General features: G+C 35.6%; 2 pseudogenes; one reads left to right on the top strand and one right to left on the bottom strand.

Moving 5' to 3' along the window:
- The window catches only part of LOC148954286 (uncharacterized), a 13,440-nt pseudogene extending 7,918 nt beyond the window's left edge, over window positions 1-5,522 (bottom strand).
- Window positions 5,523-9,003: 3,481 nt separating this feature from the next.
- On the top strand, window positions 9,004-10,518 carry LOC148954285 (uncharacterized; annotated as a pseudogene).
- Window positions 10,519-15,202: the final 4,684 nt, after the last annotated feature.

Here is a 15,202-nt window from a genome sequence, read left to right as displayed (position 1 = left end):
GTTGAAATGTAAGAGTTGGAATATTTCAGTAGTGTTTTGTCGTGGTTTACCTTGTCACTGTTACATTATCTTGATGTTTCAAAGTTCATTTTTGATTTCTTTCGTTTTCGTTGAAGTGTAAAAGTTGGATTATTTCAGTAGTGTTTTCTGTGTGTGTGTTTGTGTTTGTGTGTTTGTGTGTGTGTGTGTTTGTTTGTTTGTTTGTGTTTTTGCTTGTTTTTTTTTGTTTGTGTTTGTTTTGTGTTTGTTTGTTTTTCTGTGTTTGTGTTTGTGTGTGTGTGTGTGTGTTTGTTTTTTTGTGTGTTTTTTTTTGTTTTGATTTTTTTGTTTTTTTGTGTGTGTGTGTTCGTGTGTGTTTGTGTTCGTGTGTGTGTGTGTGTGTGTTTGTTTGTTTGTGTGTATTTGTGTGTGAGTGTTTCTGTGTGTCTGTTTTTGTGTGTGTGTGTTTTTGTATGTTTGTGTGTGTGTTTTTGTTTGTTTTTGTGTTTGTTTGTGTGTTTGTGTTTTTGTGTGTGTGTGTCTGTGTGTGTTTTTGTGTGTGTGTTTGTATTTTTTTTTTTGTGTGTGTGTTTGTTTGTGTTTTTGTGTGTGTGTTTTTGTGTATTTGTGTTCGTGTGTGTGTGTTCGTGTGTGTGTTTGTGTGTGTGTTTGTTTGTTTGTGTGTATGTGTGTGTGTTTCTGTGTGTGTGTGTGTTTTTGTTTTGTTTTGTTTTTGTTTGTTTTTGTTTTTGTTTTTTTTTTTTTGTATTTGTGTGTTTGTGTGTGTGTTTGTGTGTGTTTTTGTGTGTGTGTGTGTGTTTGTGTGTGTGTTTTTTTGTGTGTGTGTGTTTATGTGTGTGTGTTTTTGTGTGTGACATTCTGAAGATGTTTCAAAGTTCATTTTAGATTTTTTTTTTTCGTTGAAATGTAAGAGTTGGAATATTTCAGTAGTGTTTTGTCGTGGTTTACCTTGTCACTGCTACATTCTCTTGTTGTTTCAAAGTACATTTTTGATTTTTTTTTTTCGTTGAAGTGCAGGAGTTGGTTTATTTCAGTAGTGTTTTGTCGTGGTTTACCTTGTCACTGTTACATTCTCTTGATGTTTCAAAGTTAATTGTGTATTTTTTTTTTAAGACATTATTCTATCATTTCCCTCATAGGGCTGTCATATCATTACTTAGAATTCAATTCAATTCAAACTTTTTATTTCCTCCGAATACGAAGAGTAAAAATTAAAAAAAAAATAACCGCTAATCAACAGGCCATAAAATTCTTTTAAACTATATAACAACAAGTACGCAAAGGCCTTCAATCACGCATAATTTTGACTTTATGCGTACCCCACTACTAAGGAATACTTTTCAAAAGACAATTCTATCATTTCCCTCATAGGGGTGTCATATCATTACTTAGAATAGATATTACTTTATTAATTTCGACTTTATGCATAACCCAATACTAAGCAATACTTTTCAAAGGACACTATTCTATCATTTCCCTCATAGGGCTGTCATATCATTGCTTAGAATAGATATTACTTTATTAATTTCGACTTTATTCATACCCTAATACTAAGCAATACTTTTCAAAAGTCATTATTCTATCATTTCCCTCATAGGGCTGTCATATCATCACTTAGAATAGATAATACTTTATTAATCTCGACTTTAGACATACCTCAAAACTAAGCAATACTTTTCAAAAGACATTATTCTATCATTTCCCTCATAGGACTCTCATATCATCACTTAGAATAGATACTACTTTATTAATTTCAACTTTATGCGTACTCCAATACTAAGCAATACTTTTCAAAAGACATTATTCCATCTTTTTCCTCATAGAGATGTCATATCATCACTTAGAATAGACATTACCTTATCAATTTCAACTTTATGCATACCCCAATAGTAATCAACATTTTTCAAAAGACATAATTCTATCATTTCCCTCGAAGGGCTGTCATATCATCACTTTGAATAGATATTACTTTATTAATTTCGACTTTATACATACTCCAATACTAAGCAATGCATTTCAAAAGACATCATTCTATCATTTCCCTCATAGGGCCCTCATATCTTCACTTAGAATAGATATTACTTTATTAATTTCAATTTTATACATACTCCAATACTAAACAATGCTTTTCAAATGACAGTATTCTATCATTTCCCTCACAGGGCTGTCATATCCTCACTGAGAATAGATATTACTTTATTTTTTTTTCAACTTTTTGCATACCCCAATACTAAGCAATATTTTTCAAAAGACATTATTCTGTTCGTTTTGGGTTTCTTTTTTTTAGTAATTTCTGATCATTTCGTGTTTGAATTATTATAGGAACTTATTTATTCTAGTCTTTGGTTTAATATGACTCTTCACTTTTCTTTGAAAATTTTTTTTTCGAAAGAATCTTTTTAATTAATTTAAAGAAAGCGCAACCAAAGGCGACTTTTATTGTTATCTAAATTCTCAAAGTTCCGATATTTTCAGTAAAGATTTTTATTACACAACGTTCAGGCCTGATTCATCTAAGAAATAAAAATCAAACCAAAAGTTTCCAAACACAAAGAGAAAGTAGCTTTTGTGTCGGCTCCACCGAAGTAGGTAATTACCCTTTTTCAAACCAAACGATGACCAACTACGAGCGTAGAAAATACCACAAAATGAAAACAACAAAATAAGCCAAGTGGTAAAAAAAAACATTACAGTATATAGACCGTGAGAGCCGTCGTTGCCCCCCCCCCCGCGTAAAACATCCCTTGAGGGAAATACCCCACGTAAAATAACACCTCCCGGAAAATACCCCCCAGAAAATACGTACCCGTGGAAAATCTCCCCCCCCCCCCAAATAAAAAAAATACCTCTTGCGGTTGGTTAGTCTCCAATCACGTTCGGCGTATAAAAAAAAAGACTAGAAATGCCTGGGGATTATCAAACAATTTCTTCCTCCATCCTCCTGTTGCAGTGGCGGATCTAAGGGGGGGGGGTGAAAGGGGCGTGTGCCCCCCTAGCGTAGTCTAAAGTAGTGTAAGTTACTTAATTAACTCAAGTTTGCGTTAATTAGACTTGCTCCTAATGCTAGTTTATCGGATCAACTTATTTTGCGCCCCCTCCCCTAATTTTTTTTTATCGGATCAACCTATTTTGCACCCCCCCCCCCCTAAAAAATCCTGGATCCACCCCTGTCCTGTCGTCTCTTTCTTAGAGCTAATTCTGTATTTATTTGAAGGCTCAATAAGAGCTGAGATGTTTCGGCATCAAAATGCACCCTTTGAGGTATCTCCCTCTTATCCTAGCTACAAAACAATCAGATAACCCCATTGCAGAAATTTCAGTTCCTTTTAAAGTTTTTTGATTTGTCTATTGCTTACAGATAGTATTTGTCATTGGGAAACCCACGGAAATTTTTTGCGGGGGGGTTTTATGTAAAATTTTAATGAGGAGAAAGAATTTGCACGGAGGGGGAGGGGGCAAGATTTACACATAAATTCCTCTTTTCCACTTCCCTTTGAACTTCTCCATTAAACTAAAAAATACCACGACTCAAAGAAGATTTTAAATTTTGAAAAACATAATTGCCGCGCGAGGGGTATTTTGCAGGGGCGGGGGGGCCGGGAGGGGCGGAGGGGGACTGTGCCGCGGGGGCGAGGGGTAAACGCTTAGACCCGTATAAAGTGACAGGGGGAAGGGAACCCCCATTAACAGACATAAAAAAGAGAAATAAATCTGGATTGAAGAGTTTATGACGTCCAATTTTCTTTGTTTTTGTGATAACATAACAGAACATTTTTATAAATCATCTTGACAGTAATTTATATAAAGACTTAAGAAAGCAAACAATTCCAACAAGGTTGAACATGTAAAGATTCTAACTTGTGTTTTACCCAATGTAATTACGGTGGTTGAGTTACACGAGGGTTCAGTTACATGAGGGTTCAGTTGCACGGTGGTTTAGTTTCGCGGTGGTTCAGTAACATGGTGGTTCAGTTACACGGGTTTAGTTAAATGTGGTTGAGTTGCACGGGGGTTAAGTTGCACGAGGGTTCAGTTAAAGGAGGTTCAGTTGCATGAGGGTTCAGTAGCACAAGGATTCAGCTGCGCGGTGGTTCAGTTGCACGGTGGTTCAGTTGCACGGTGGTTCTGTTACAGTGGTTCAGTTACTTGGGGTTCAGTTACAGGGTGGTTCAGTTACAATGGAACCAAAAACGGAATATCAGAAGATTCACGCACGCATGTTCCATTGTCTAGGGATTTAAAAATCAAAAATTTCCTATGCTTAAAGGCTGCTATTTTAGGAATAGGCTTCGTAATTAGACCAACTCCAAAAATAGTCCATGGTCTCTGGACTAAAGGTACAAATATACAACAGGTTAATGAATAACACCTACAGATTTTAAGTTTGATTTCACAAACATACTAAAGAATAACTGAACATAGATATAAACCAAGGAATCATAACCCTCAGGTTGTAAAAGATCACTAGCCTTAGTCTAATATGCGAGAAAAAGTTAGCAAGTTGATGCAAGGTTCTGATATTCTGTCCAGCCTGTTAGCTACTTTTACAACCTGTCAATAAACATTATATCTTTATAAAACTATATAAAGTGCTATTAAGAAACTTACGGTATTATAGCAGACCCTCGTCCAAACCTCCTGGAATCCAAATTGGAGGTAGTTAGGGGCAAATTACCAAAGCACTTAAAAAATTGACGAATTGAAGGAGCCCTAAAAATAATGGAGGACCACCCCATGAACCCTTTGTAAGCATTCCCACCCCCTTTGATCCGCATGCATAAACGAGTATAGACCTATCGAAACGTAAGAAAATGTTCTGTACTTACCTGATAGATATTTATCAGATACGCTTCTTTTCTGATAAACCATTACGCCTCTTTTGGCATGCTGGTTTATTGAGTCCTTTAACTGTTTAGACTCATCTGCACTAACTTCAAACTTTTTTTCTGCACTTTTAATTACATCGGGCACGGACTTTATAAGGTCACTTTTTTCCGCTTCATAACAAGGCCAAGATATGAGGCCAAGGCCAAGCTCTCCTTGTTGAAGCATCTTTTGCATTAAATTGGTTAAACGTTTTCACTATCTTTCACTTCCTTTTTTAGATTGCTATTTCCAGGTCATAGATTTGATTTAATTGTGCTATAAACATTTTTCTTTGTATCAATCTCTATGCCTTTCGTTGAACCAAAACTTAGTCATCTTCCTGAAACTGATTCTAAAAGTGGCTCTCGCTCTGCATCAAAACTTCTCTCTTTAGAGTATTTGTTCTCTGGTTTAGGTTGTATCTTTTCTCCTATTTTCCGATAGTTTATAGAATTTACCGGGATATCATTTATTTTTATACTTTTTTCTGCTTTAGGTTGCATTTTTTCTCCTACTCTAGGGTAGTTTATAGAGTTCAGAGACATGTCACTTCATATCGAAGCCCGAGGAACAGTTTTGATAATTGAGCTTCCAAGAATATGTGGTATTTGACTAGTTCTTGAATACTGCTGGTTATTTGAAAGGGACTGGGCCATTTCTGACGCGCGTCGAAAGCTGTCCAAGTCAGCAGAAGTTTTCCACAGTAAGTGTTGATTCCTTTAAAGATGTAACTGTCTTTGGTATTTCCGAAGGGTCACCCACTTTCCACCACCTTACGTAAATCTCGGAATGTCACGTATGTCTCACAGTTCTGCCTTGCTTGACACAGTTCTGCCTCACTTGACACAGTCTCCAAAACACTTGGCACAGTCCCAAAATCATGGTACAGCTCCACCACAATTGCTATGCACCACATGGTATACTCGATTCCTGAATGTTGGCGCCCCTTCGGTATTTCTACTGAAATAAAATATAGCTAGCTTACCCCTTCCCCTTGATTTTGAGAATACACTTTGTCCCACCCATATTACGTTGCAAAGTTTGTCTAATTAGTTTTGCTTCTTGATTTTCACGCTTCAACGTGACAACACTGACGAAAATATGATGTTGTCCAAGAAGTTGAATAATTTTGAAAAAAAAAATGCAAAAGAAGAAGAAGAAGAAAGAAAATCTTAGAAAGTCACAGTTTTCTGGTATGAATAGACATAAGATGGATCCAAAGCAAGGCCATATTCTGGGGAAGGATAAGGGGGTTTTGAACCCCCCCCCTCCCAAATGTTTGTGCAACTTGTAAAAACGTAATAAAAATGTATCGACTACATTAAAAACAACAAAAGTAAGCTTATGGACTTTATCAGTTTAATAAAGCAACCTTCAGGTAATTACATTCTGCTAGCACTTCAAAAGTTTGACACACCGCAGCACTCAAAAGTTTAAATGGTCAACTAAATCAGATTTAATAAGGAAATTCAGTTTACCTTCCCCCCTAAAAATTTCATATTTCAATTTGAGGTTTTCTGGCATAACCAGCAACACTTTAAGCCTCCTGAAGTACTGGTTCTACCTGCCTACCAGTGGGTAAAGGCAGGCACACATAGCAGCCCCCACCCCTGGGGTGTAAGAGGGGACTCATCAGGAGAGACCTATACCAATTTTAACTTGTAATTTGACTACAGTAACCAACCCTTGGGTTTATACCACTGCTACTGTTGATGCTTGATGTTTTTTGCTGATTGCTTTCTATTCTTCAAATTTCACAATCCCCTGCTTTGGTATTTGAAATTTGTTACTTCATTGTGGACTATATCCTGCCTTATACCCAAACTGTCTTATACCACTGCTTATTTCTGGTCCTGTTTTGTTGTTTACTTCAGATAAGAAATGAAAAGTCATTTCAAGCCACCTCGTGAACTAAGGTCTGATAGCTCAATCCAATTCTCTGGATCAGAATCTGTTTCAGAGCAGCTACTCATGCTCACTAACCACATAAATAGCATGAAAATCAAACATAAAATGCTAGCAGATTCACTACAACCTGACAATCTTAAATCTTCAGTGATAGGGTTGCTTGATGACCTTATATTGGCTAAGATCTCTTCCCAGGTAGATGAGGCAGTGGTTAAAATGAAAGAGGAACAGACATCCATGCAACATAATGTCACTATCTCTTCAGATAAGCTGGATGCAATCAAGCAGGAGGTGTATGCTGGCCTCAACCTAGATCTTAGTAATTTAGTGGATAAAACTCTTGAAAGCTATAACAGACGCATATTTTCTGTTGAATCTTCATTGGCTAATTTAGAGTCATCCATGATAGACCTTAAAAACTCTTTCCAGACTATCCAGTCTAACCTGGCAAGATTAAATTACCGTTTTGAACAGCAGGCTTTGAGCAACCAAATTATTGTCTTTGGGGTGAAAGAGGAGACCTCCATTGAAAACACTGAAAGTCAATTTTTGTCACTATGTGCTGGGAAATTTCCTGGCATACCAATTATTCAGTCTGATGTTGTATCAGCCAAAAGAATTGGCAAACCATCTACAAAACCCAGACCCATAGTTGTTGAATTTTGCAACTTACGAGTTCGTCAACTGCTTATCAGACAAAAGAAGGATTTGAAAGGATCAGGGATTCTATTTTCTGAGACACTTACAAAACCACGCTTACAACTTCTTTCATATGCCAAGTCAAAGCTTGGCTTACGTAATGTTTGGTCCAGTAAAGGTGATATCCTGTATAAAACCCAATCTGGAAGAGGGGTTAAGTTTAATAATCAGAGTGAAATTGATTTATGTGCTGCAAATGCAGATAAATTAAAGTGATGGATTTAGATTTATTTTCTTATAATATATTGCATTGTTTCTGTAGGGATTTACTTGCTGTTCTTAAAATATTCCTCTATTATTCTTTACTGTCCTCACATAATTTAGACTGGTACCATATTACACTTTGTGCCAATAGTTTGGACGATATGTCCCTTCCCACTAATATTTCTTCATATTTGTTTGTGATTCTGTCACCTTCACGTTGTCTGATTTACATTATATTCTTGTTGTGTCATTATACTTGTAACCCCCATAATATCAACTGGTCACACATTATAGTTTGTGCTAATACTTATAATAATATGTGCCTTCCCACTGATTTTTCTTTATGCTTGTTTATGATCCTTTCACCATCATGTAGCTTGGCTTCTATAATGTTTTTGTCATGTCAGCACATTTGCAGCTCATATAATTTTCACTGGTCCTATATTGCATTTTGGGCAAATATTATGGATCCTATATGTTATCCCACTGTTATTTATTTATTTATTTTTTTTTTTATGTTTGTTTGTGATCCTATCACCTTTATGCAGGCTGATTTCTTTCATATTTTTGTCATTTCAGCATAATTGCAGCTCATATAATTTTGACTGGTTCCACGTTATACTTGGGGCCAATATTTTGATGAATATTTGCCATGCCACTATTATTCCCTTATCTGGGTTAGCGATCCTATCACCTTCCCGTAACCTGAATTCTATCATAATTTTTTCATGTCAACACACATGCAACTTGCATAATTTTGACTGGTCCCATATTATATTTTTGGTCATTATTTTGAATAATATATGCCATCTCATTGATATTTCTTTATCTTATTTTTTGATGCTATCACCCTTGTGTACCCTGAATTCAATCAAATTTTTGTCATGTCAGTATATATGCAGCTCTCTCATAATTTTTTACTACCCATAGTATACTCTGGGCTAATATTTGGAATAATATGTGTCATTCCATTGATATGCATTTATATTTGTCTGTGATCCTATCACCTTCAGGTAGGCTGACTACTATTATATTTTTTTTTTTTCTTTCTTTCTCATGTCAGTTACAGCTTACATATTTTCTGGTCCCACATTATAAATTGGGCCAATACTTTGATTCTACTTTCATTTTACTGATATCTCATTATGCTTTTTGTGATCTTCTCACCTTCATGTAGCCTAACTTCTATTATTTTTTTGTCAGTCCAGCACACTTGCAGCTCATGTAATAGCAACTGGTGTCACATTATACTTTGGTCCAGTACTTTGGATAATTTGTGCCATCCCACTTATATTTCTATGTGTATTTTTATTATTTGTGATAATTATGGGTGATTTCTCTTTTCTTTTGAATTCTTCTATTCTTAATTTGGTTATATTTCATCAACCAATTAGGGCTGGTAAACAAGAGACTCACACGCTTGATCCTCTCTTTGAATCTATGGTTAATTCTAGCTGTAATTATCACACTACCATTTATTATTGTGATAAAATTAAACCCTCACTGTCTTTAAATAGTAGCTTTAATGTATTTTGTTTGAATGTGCGTGGGATAAGAGATAAATGGGATAGTCTGAAATCGTATTTGTGGGCTGATAATTCTTGCCCTTTTGATGTAATTGGTTTAACAGAAACATGGTTATCTGATGGTGAAAATTTTACAGCCTATGATATGCATGGTTATGTTGCTGTCCATATCCCCAGAATGGTAACAAAGTGCTCAGGAGGTATTTCTTTATTCATAAAGTCTGATATTGAGTTTAGAAGAAGGTCTGACCTTGAATCCTTGTTTACATCAGTAGTGTCAAATAGTAGGACAGTTTATTCTCTTGTTATTGATCTGAAAAGCCAGTTTGCATGTGACACCGTTTGTTTGTTTTATAAGCCCCCTCCTTTTCCAACACATTTGTTCTGTGATTTGCTTGATCAACTTTCTCGTGTGGGGTCTTTCTCTAAAAAACGTATTTGTGTTTTGGGAGATTTTAATTGTAATATGTTAAATATTGGATCAAGTGATAAATGTGACCATCTCTTTGATGTGCTTTCTTCTTCTGGTCTACTTCCTTCAATTTTTTTTCCTTCTCGTGTTGACCCTACTAGAAATTCTGCCACTTTAATAGACAATATTTTCATTTCTCATTCTTCGAATTTGAAGTTTACTTCTGGTCTTGTTTTCACTGATCTTTTTGATCACTTCCCTATTTATGTTTCCCTTTTTGTGCCTCAAACTGAGATTGTTGTGGATGAGCAGGGTGAGTTTTCTTTTAGAACTTCCACAGATAAAGAAATTTCTAATTTAATACATATTCTTCAGAGTAATGATTGGTCTAGTGTTCTTGAAGCTAATGATGTTGATTGTGCAACGAGTTTATTTTTGTTTCGTATGGGAGCTCTGTTGGATAAGCATTTTCCTCTTAGAAAGAGGCCAAGGAATTCCATACCTAAATGTCCAAGGATGTCTAGAGGTCTGATCAATGCTACACATATGAAGGCGTCTCTGTTTAAGGCTACATGTAAAAGTAAGACACAGGATGATCTTTTGAAGTATAAACTTTATAAAAATGTGCTTACTTCTTCAGTACGTGCAGCCAAAAAGCTATATTTTTTGCGTCGAATTGATGAGTGTAAGGGGAATTTGCGAAAGGTTTAGACTGTAGTTAATGAAGCTCTTTCGCGCAAGAAACTCAAACAGTCCCCCCCTTGTCAGTACAGGAAAGCTGATGGATCTTTCGTGGACAAAAATTCTTCAGCAAGCGCCTTCAATTCGTATTTCACCTCAATTCCTTCAGTTCCTAATCCATCCTACAGGAGAGTAAGTAGTTTTCCCTTAGCAGAAAAGTAATTTTTCCTTTTTCCACGCAGTGATACCGAAATTTCTAACATTATTTCTCAGCTTTCAAGTAGCCGTACAGTTGATGGTTTTGGTTTGAGCTGTAATGTTCTTAAAAAAATTGGTCAGTTTGTTTCTAACCCCATCTCACACATAACTAACCTCTCTCTTTCTTCTGGTGTTTTTCCTCATTTATTTAAGGTTGCTAATGTTGTACCTTTGTTTAAAAAAGGTGATTCATCTCTAATTTCAAATTATAGACCAATTTCTCTCCTTCCTGTAATTTCTAAGGTTGTTGAAAAAGTAGTGTATTGTAGACTCTCTTCATTTGTATTTAGTACTAATACGACTGCAGGTAATTCTCTCATAACTAACCATCAGTATGGCTTTCGTCCCAGTTTCTCTACCTTGCATGCACTTTCAGATGCAACAGAGTTTGTGCGTGTTAATCTTGACAAGGGCTTGTGTGTTTTGGGTCTATTTCTTGACTTTTCAAAGGCATTTTATATGGTCGTTCGCTCTGTTCTTTTGTCTAAATTATCTTCATTTGGAGTGCACGGAGTCCCACTTGAATGGTTTAGGTCTTACCTCTCAGGGAGATCTCAGTATGTTTCGGTTAATGGTACTTCTTCCTCTTCCTTGCCTATTGTGAAAGGTGTCCCACAGGGCTCTGTGCTTGGACCACTTTTGTTTTTAATTTATATTAATGATCTTGTTGATGGTCTTCATCCCCTTGTGCACCCTATACTTTTTGCTGATGACAGTAACTTCTTCATTGCTGCAGTGGACCTGTCATCTGCCATTTCCCTAGCTCAAGGTCTTCTTGATAAAGTAAAACATTGGTGCTGGTCAAATGGTATGACTCTCAACAGCCAAAAAAGTGCCATTGTACACTTTAGAACCCCTTATCGTATGAGAGACGCAGGGGAACCAACCATCCTGACTTATGGGAATGATATTATACCGCAAGCTACTATAGTGAAATTTCTTGGTGTGTATCTTGACTGTTTTCTTTCTTTTAAACCCCATATAACTCATACCCGGTCCCTTGTCCTCTGCCAATCTTCAATGTTGTACAGGGTTAACTCATTTCTTCCCCCTGATGTTATGCTTTCTCTTTATTATGCTTTTATTTTTCCTTACCTTTCTTATTGCTGTTCTGTCTGGGGTAGTACTAATAAATCTCTTCTCTGCTCACTTCAAAGAGCCCAAAATAGGGCAGTGAAGGCTACTTTTCTTCTTCCTCGTTTTTACCCTTCCTCTGATCTTTATAATGATACTGGAATAGCTCCGCTGGATCGTATTGTGGGTAAAAGTTACCTTTATTTAGCACAATCTGCTTTTCTAGGTAGACTCCCACCATCTCTGCAGCAGTTTTTCTTTCTGTCAGGCTCAGGTAGGTATTCTTCTTTTTTACGTAGCTCTTATCGCAGGTTCATTTTACCTAAGCGTTCATCGACAGCAGGTCAGAGGTCTCCTGTTTATCAATCTATTTTACTATGGAACTCCATCCCTCCTGATGTCCCTCTATCTCTTTCTGCAAAGGCACTTTCTCGCTGGGTATTTCCAGTATAGTATTTTCCCCCTTTTTTCTTCATTTTTTGCATTCTATCCACATTTATGTCTTTTTTTTTTTTTTTTTTTTAATTCAATATATTTCAAATAATTCTCCTATTTTCTCCTTTTTTTTATCCTATTTTAATAAATGTCTATTATCTATTTTTTTTTTTTTTTTTTTTTTTTTTTTTTTTTTTTTTCTAGTGCTTTATAATAGTGTCTTATTTGTTTTGTTGGCCCTGTACAAGCTTAGCTTCTTGGGCGTGTTTAAATTTTAAGTTTGTAATTGTATTGTTTTTTTTGTTTTTTTTTAGTATTAATAAATTGATTGATTGATTGATTGAAACCTCCAGGACACTTAACTAATAGGAGGGCCTAGTGAAGAGAGTCACACAGTATCCGTGACCCCACACTCATTCAGTTTTGTCATAAGATACAAAGGATCCACTGGTCCTGGATTCATAGACTCGTGCGGTTTGACACATCTTATATAGTGGACTTCACAATTTTCAAGCACGGAAAGTAGAACGTCAACAGATTTCTGCAAAAGGGAGTACAAATTTCTATATAAAACGGAATATTTTTTATGGTTTCTGCGGATACGAGCAATTTAGCACGTTTCAAATAGGAAGGAATAAAAAGAATGTGTTTGGATGTGTTTGGTTAACCATCATAATGTGGCATTTGGAGGGGATGTGTTTATATTAAGTTTTTTTGTGGATGTGTTAAGTTTTTTGTTAATAATTTATGTCAAATAAATAAATAAAAATAAGTAATATAATAGGAAATTATGACCCTTAAACAATAAACAATCTCTTAACTGATAAGTCTAAGGCACGAGACAAACTTGGCGGTTTTTACCAAATGTTTATTTTACCAAACAGTTTTTTTTTTACAAACATTTCCTAGGTGTGTATAGGATAGTATTGTGACATACACAACGGGTGATTTAAAAAAAAAAAAAAAAAAAAAAAAAAAAAAAAAAAAAACACTGTAGAACAAACACCTATGTGGCAGTAATGCAGCCGTCTAATGTAACTATAATAAAATAATGACAAAATAATCGGTCGTTTATTTTAACGCCTACGCCAAGATGGTGGCCTATGGAACTAAATGGAAGCGCATACACTCGGCGTTTTTTTTTTTTTTTTTTTTTTTTTTTTTTTTTTTTTTTTACCACCGACGATTGCTGATGAAAGAGTGTGTTTGTAGAGAGTATATCATAAAAAAACAGTAAATTGGAAGTCATAAATGGATTCTTTCTCCTGGGAAATGAGAGGGTAATTATAAAAAGAAAGAAAGAAAGATAATAAGATCAAGAAGTGCCTAGATATGCAAGGTAAGTTTGAAGTGTCAGGGAGTTGCGTCTAAAATAGCCCCTGCCGTCAACCCTAAACAAATTGAAGCCTATCTCTCATAAAAAAAAATGAATGTTAATCCAATTCATGTCCCCTAAACTACATACTATTTTAACTAGTTTTGAATTCATTTACATTAAAAAAAATTTCTACCTATTGGTTTTCGAAATAGCTTCTAGTTTAATTGCCCCCCCCTAAACGCATGTACGTGTAAAAAATGTATATGAATATAGGGCGGTACCCATAGTATTTTTCAATAACGTTAATGCAAGAAGTTGTTCTCTATTCAATAAATTATTCGATTTTTTACGTTTACTTTTTGTTCATTTTTGAAGTTTTTCCCTTTGTCGCCCTAGGGCATAACTTTTCAAGCTTCTCGGAACGAGGGAGCTCTTTCAAAACAATATAAGGGCAACTTCATAGGTGAGACCAGCTGCTTATTTCGGACATTTGCAATATTGTGTTTATCCAGGTTGTTTTAAACGTTATTATTTTTTAATTGTATTTTTAAAAAAGACAGGGAGTGAATGTACTCATTTACCGTCTTATAAGAAATTTTAAAGCTTTTCAGTCTTTGGAATTTTTGGACGAAATTACCATTTCGAGAAGTGAAAATCACAATTATGAATTATTACAGAATGATCCGCAGATTTGAGGTCTTTGTTTTTCATTTAAAATTGAAAGTAAGCTTAGTCGACTTAATGTTAGACTGCAAGATGAACATTGCTCAGTTGCAATATTGACCATTTTCCAAAACCTGGAAAGAGGGGGAGGGGCAAAAGAAATACGAATTATTTCCATTTGCTTCATCTTGGAAAATGAGTGTGAAAGTGTGTAAGCTCTGCTTCAAGCAAACATCAAGGGGCCAAGACTACAGAAATATCAATAAATCTCGAACAGAAATATTAAAAGTTCAAACAAGAAGTAACTATCCTATACGTAAGGGCTGCTGCTGCCTCTCTCTCACCCCCACCTGCTCTTTACGCTGAAGTTTGACCATTGCTTTCCTGAAAACATTTTGATGCTACAACTATGGTCAGTTAGAGTCAAAATTGTACTCAACTTTGGTTGGAAGCAGGTCACTTTGCTGAAATTACTATTTTATAGTTTGAAAGTCTTTAGGTCTTTTTTTCCTCATTCTAAAGACCAGCCTGTAGTAATAGCCTATCACCAATCGCCCTGGCCAGTGCCCTATGTTCAGTTTTGTCAAATTTTGAAGAAAACATCCCTCGTCGGTCGCCCAATCTTTCAAATTGATTACAGTGTCGCCAAATTTTGTCTCCTTTAACCTAACGGACTATTAAAAATACTTTAACACAATTACTTCATAGCAGAGGAGATTCTAAGGGGTCAGACACTACTTTTTGAGACTAAACCTTATCTGCTTGACTAGTAGCTCGTTTTAAAGCCCATTTTCTCTGATTCATAATATATACGTCTTACCACGTTTAAAAGTCTTGAATTCAATTTAGTTCCCAAATAAATTTTTTTTTTAAGATTCAAAATCCTTGTCTTACAAAAAAGCGGGCGATGGCCTTGCTTTGCCTTGGTTTGGCTTATTGTCCTATACAGTGTTTTTATGAAGTGAAAAACAATAGGCCTTAGATTTACCATAACATCCAATATTTTCTTCATTGCTACAACTCTTTGTGAATTTTTCATTTAACCAGGGCCCTAGTCTTATCGTTCTTATCGCCCTAGTCTTAAAATTCCAGCCATAAGGTCAAAGAATGAGAAAAAGGTTCCTATTCTTCTCAAAACGTGGAGTACTATCATCAGAC

Source organism: Artemia sp. Qi Xiang Cuo, chromosome 3 (genome assembly GCF_049724085.1).
Source record: "Artemia sp. Qi Xiang Cuo chromosome 3, ASM4972408v1, whole genome shotgun sequence".
Taxonomy (NCBI): Eukaryota; Metazoa; Arthropoda; class Branchiopoda; order Anostraca; family Artemiidae; genus Artemia; species Artemia sp. Qi Xiang Cuo.
The sequence above is the reverse complement of the archived record's forward strand: the minus strand, read 5'-3'. Positions and strand labels throughout refer to the sequence as shown.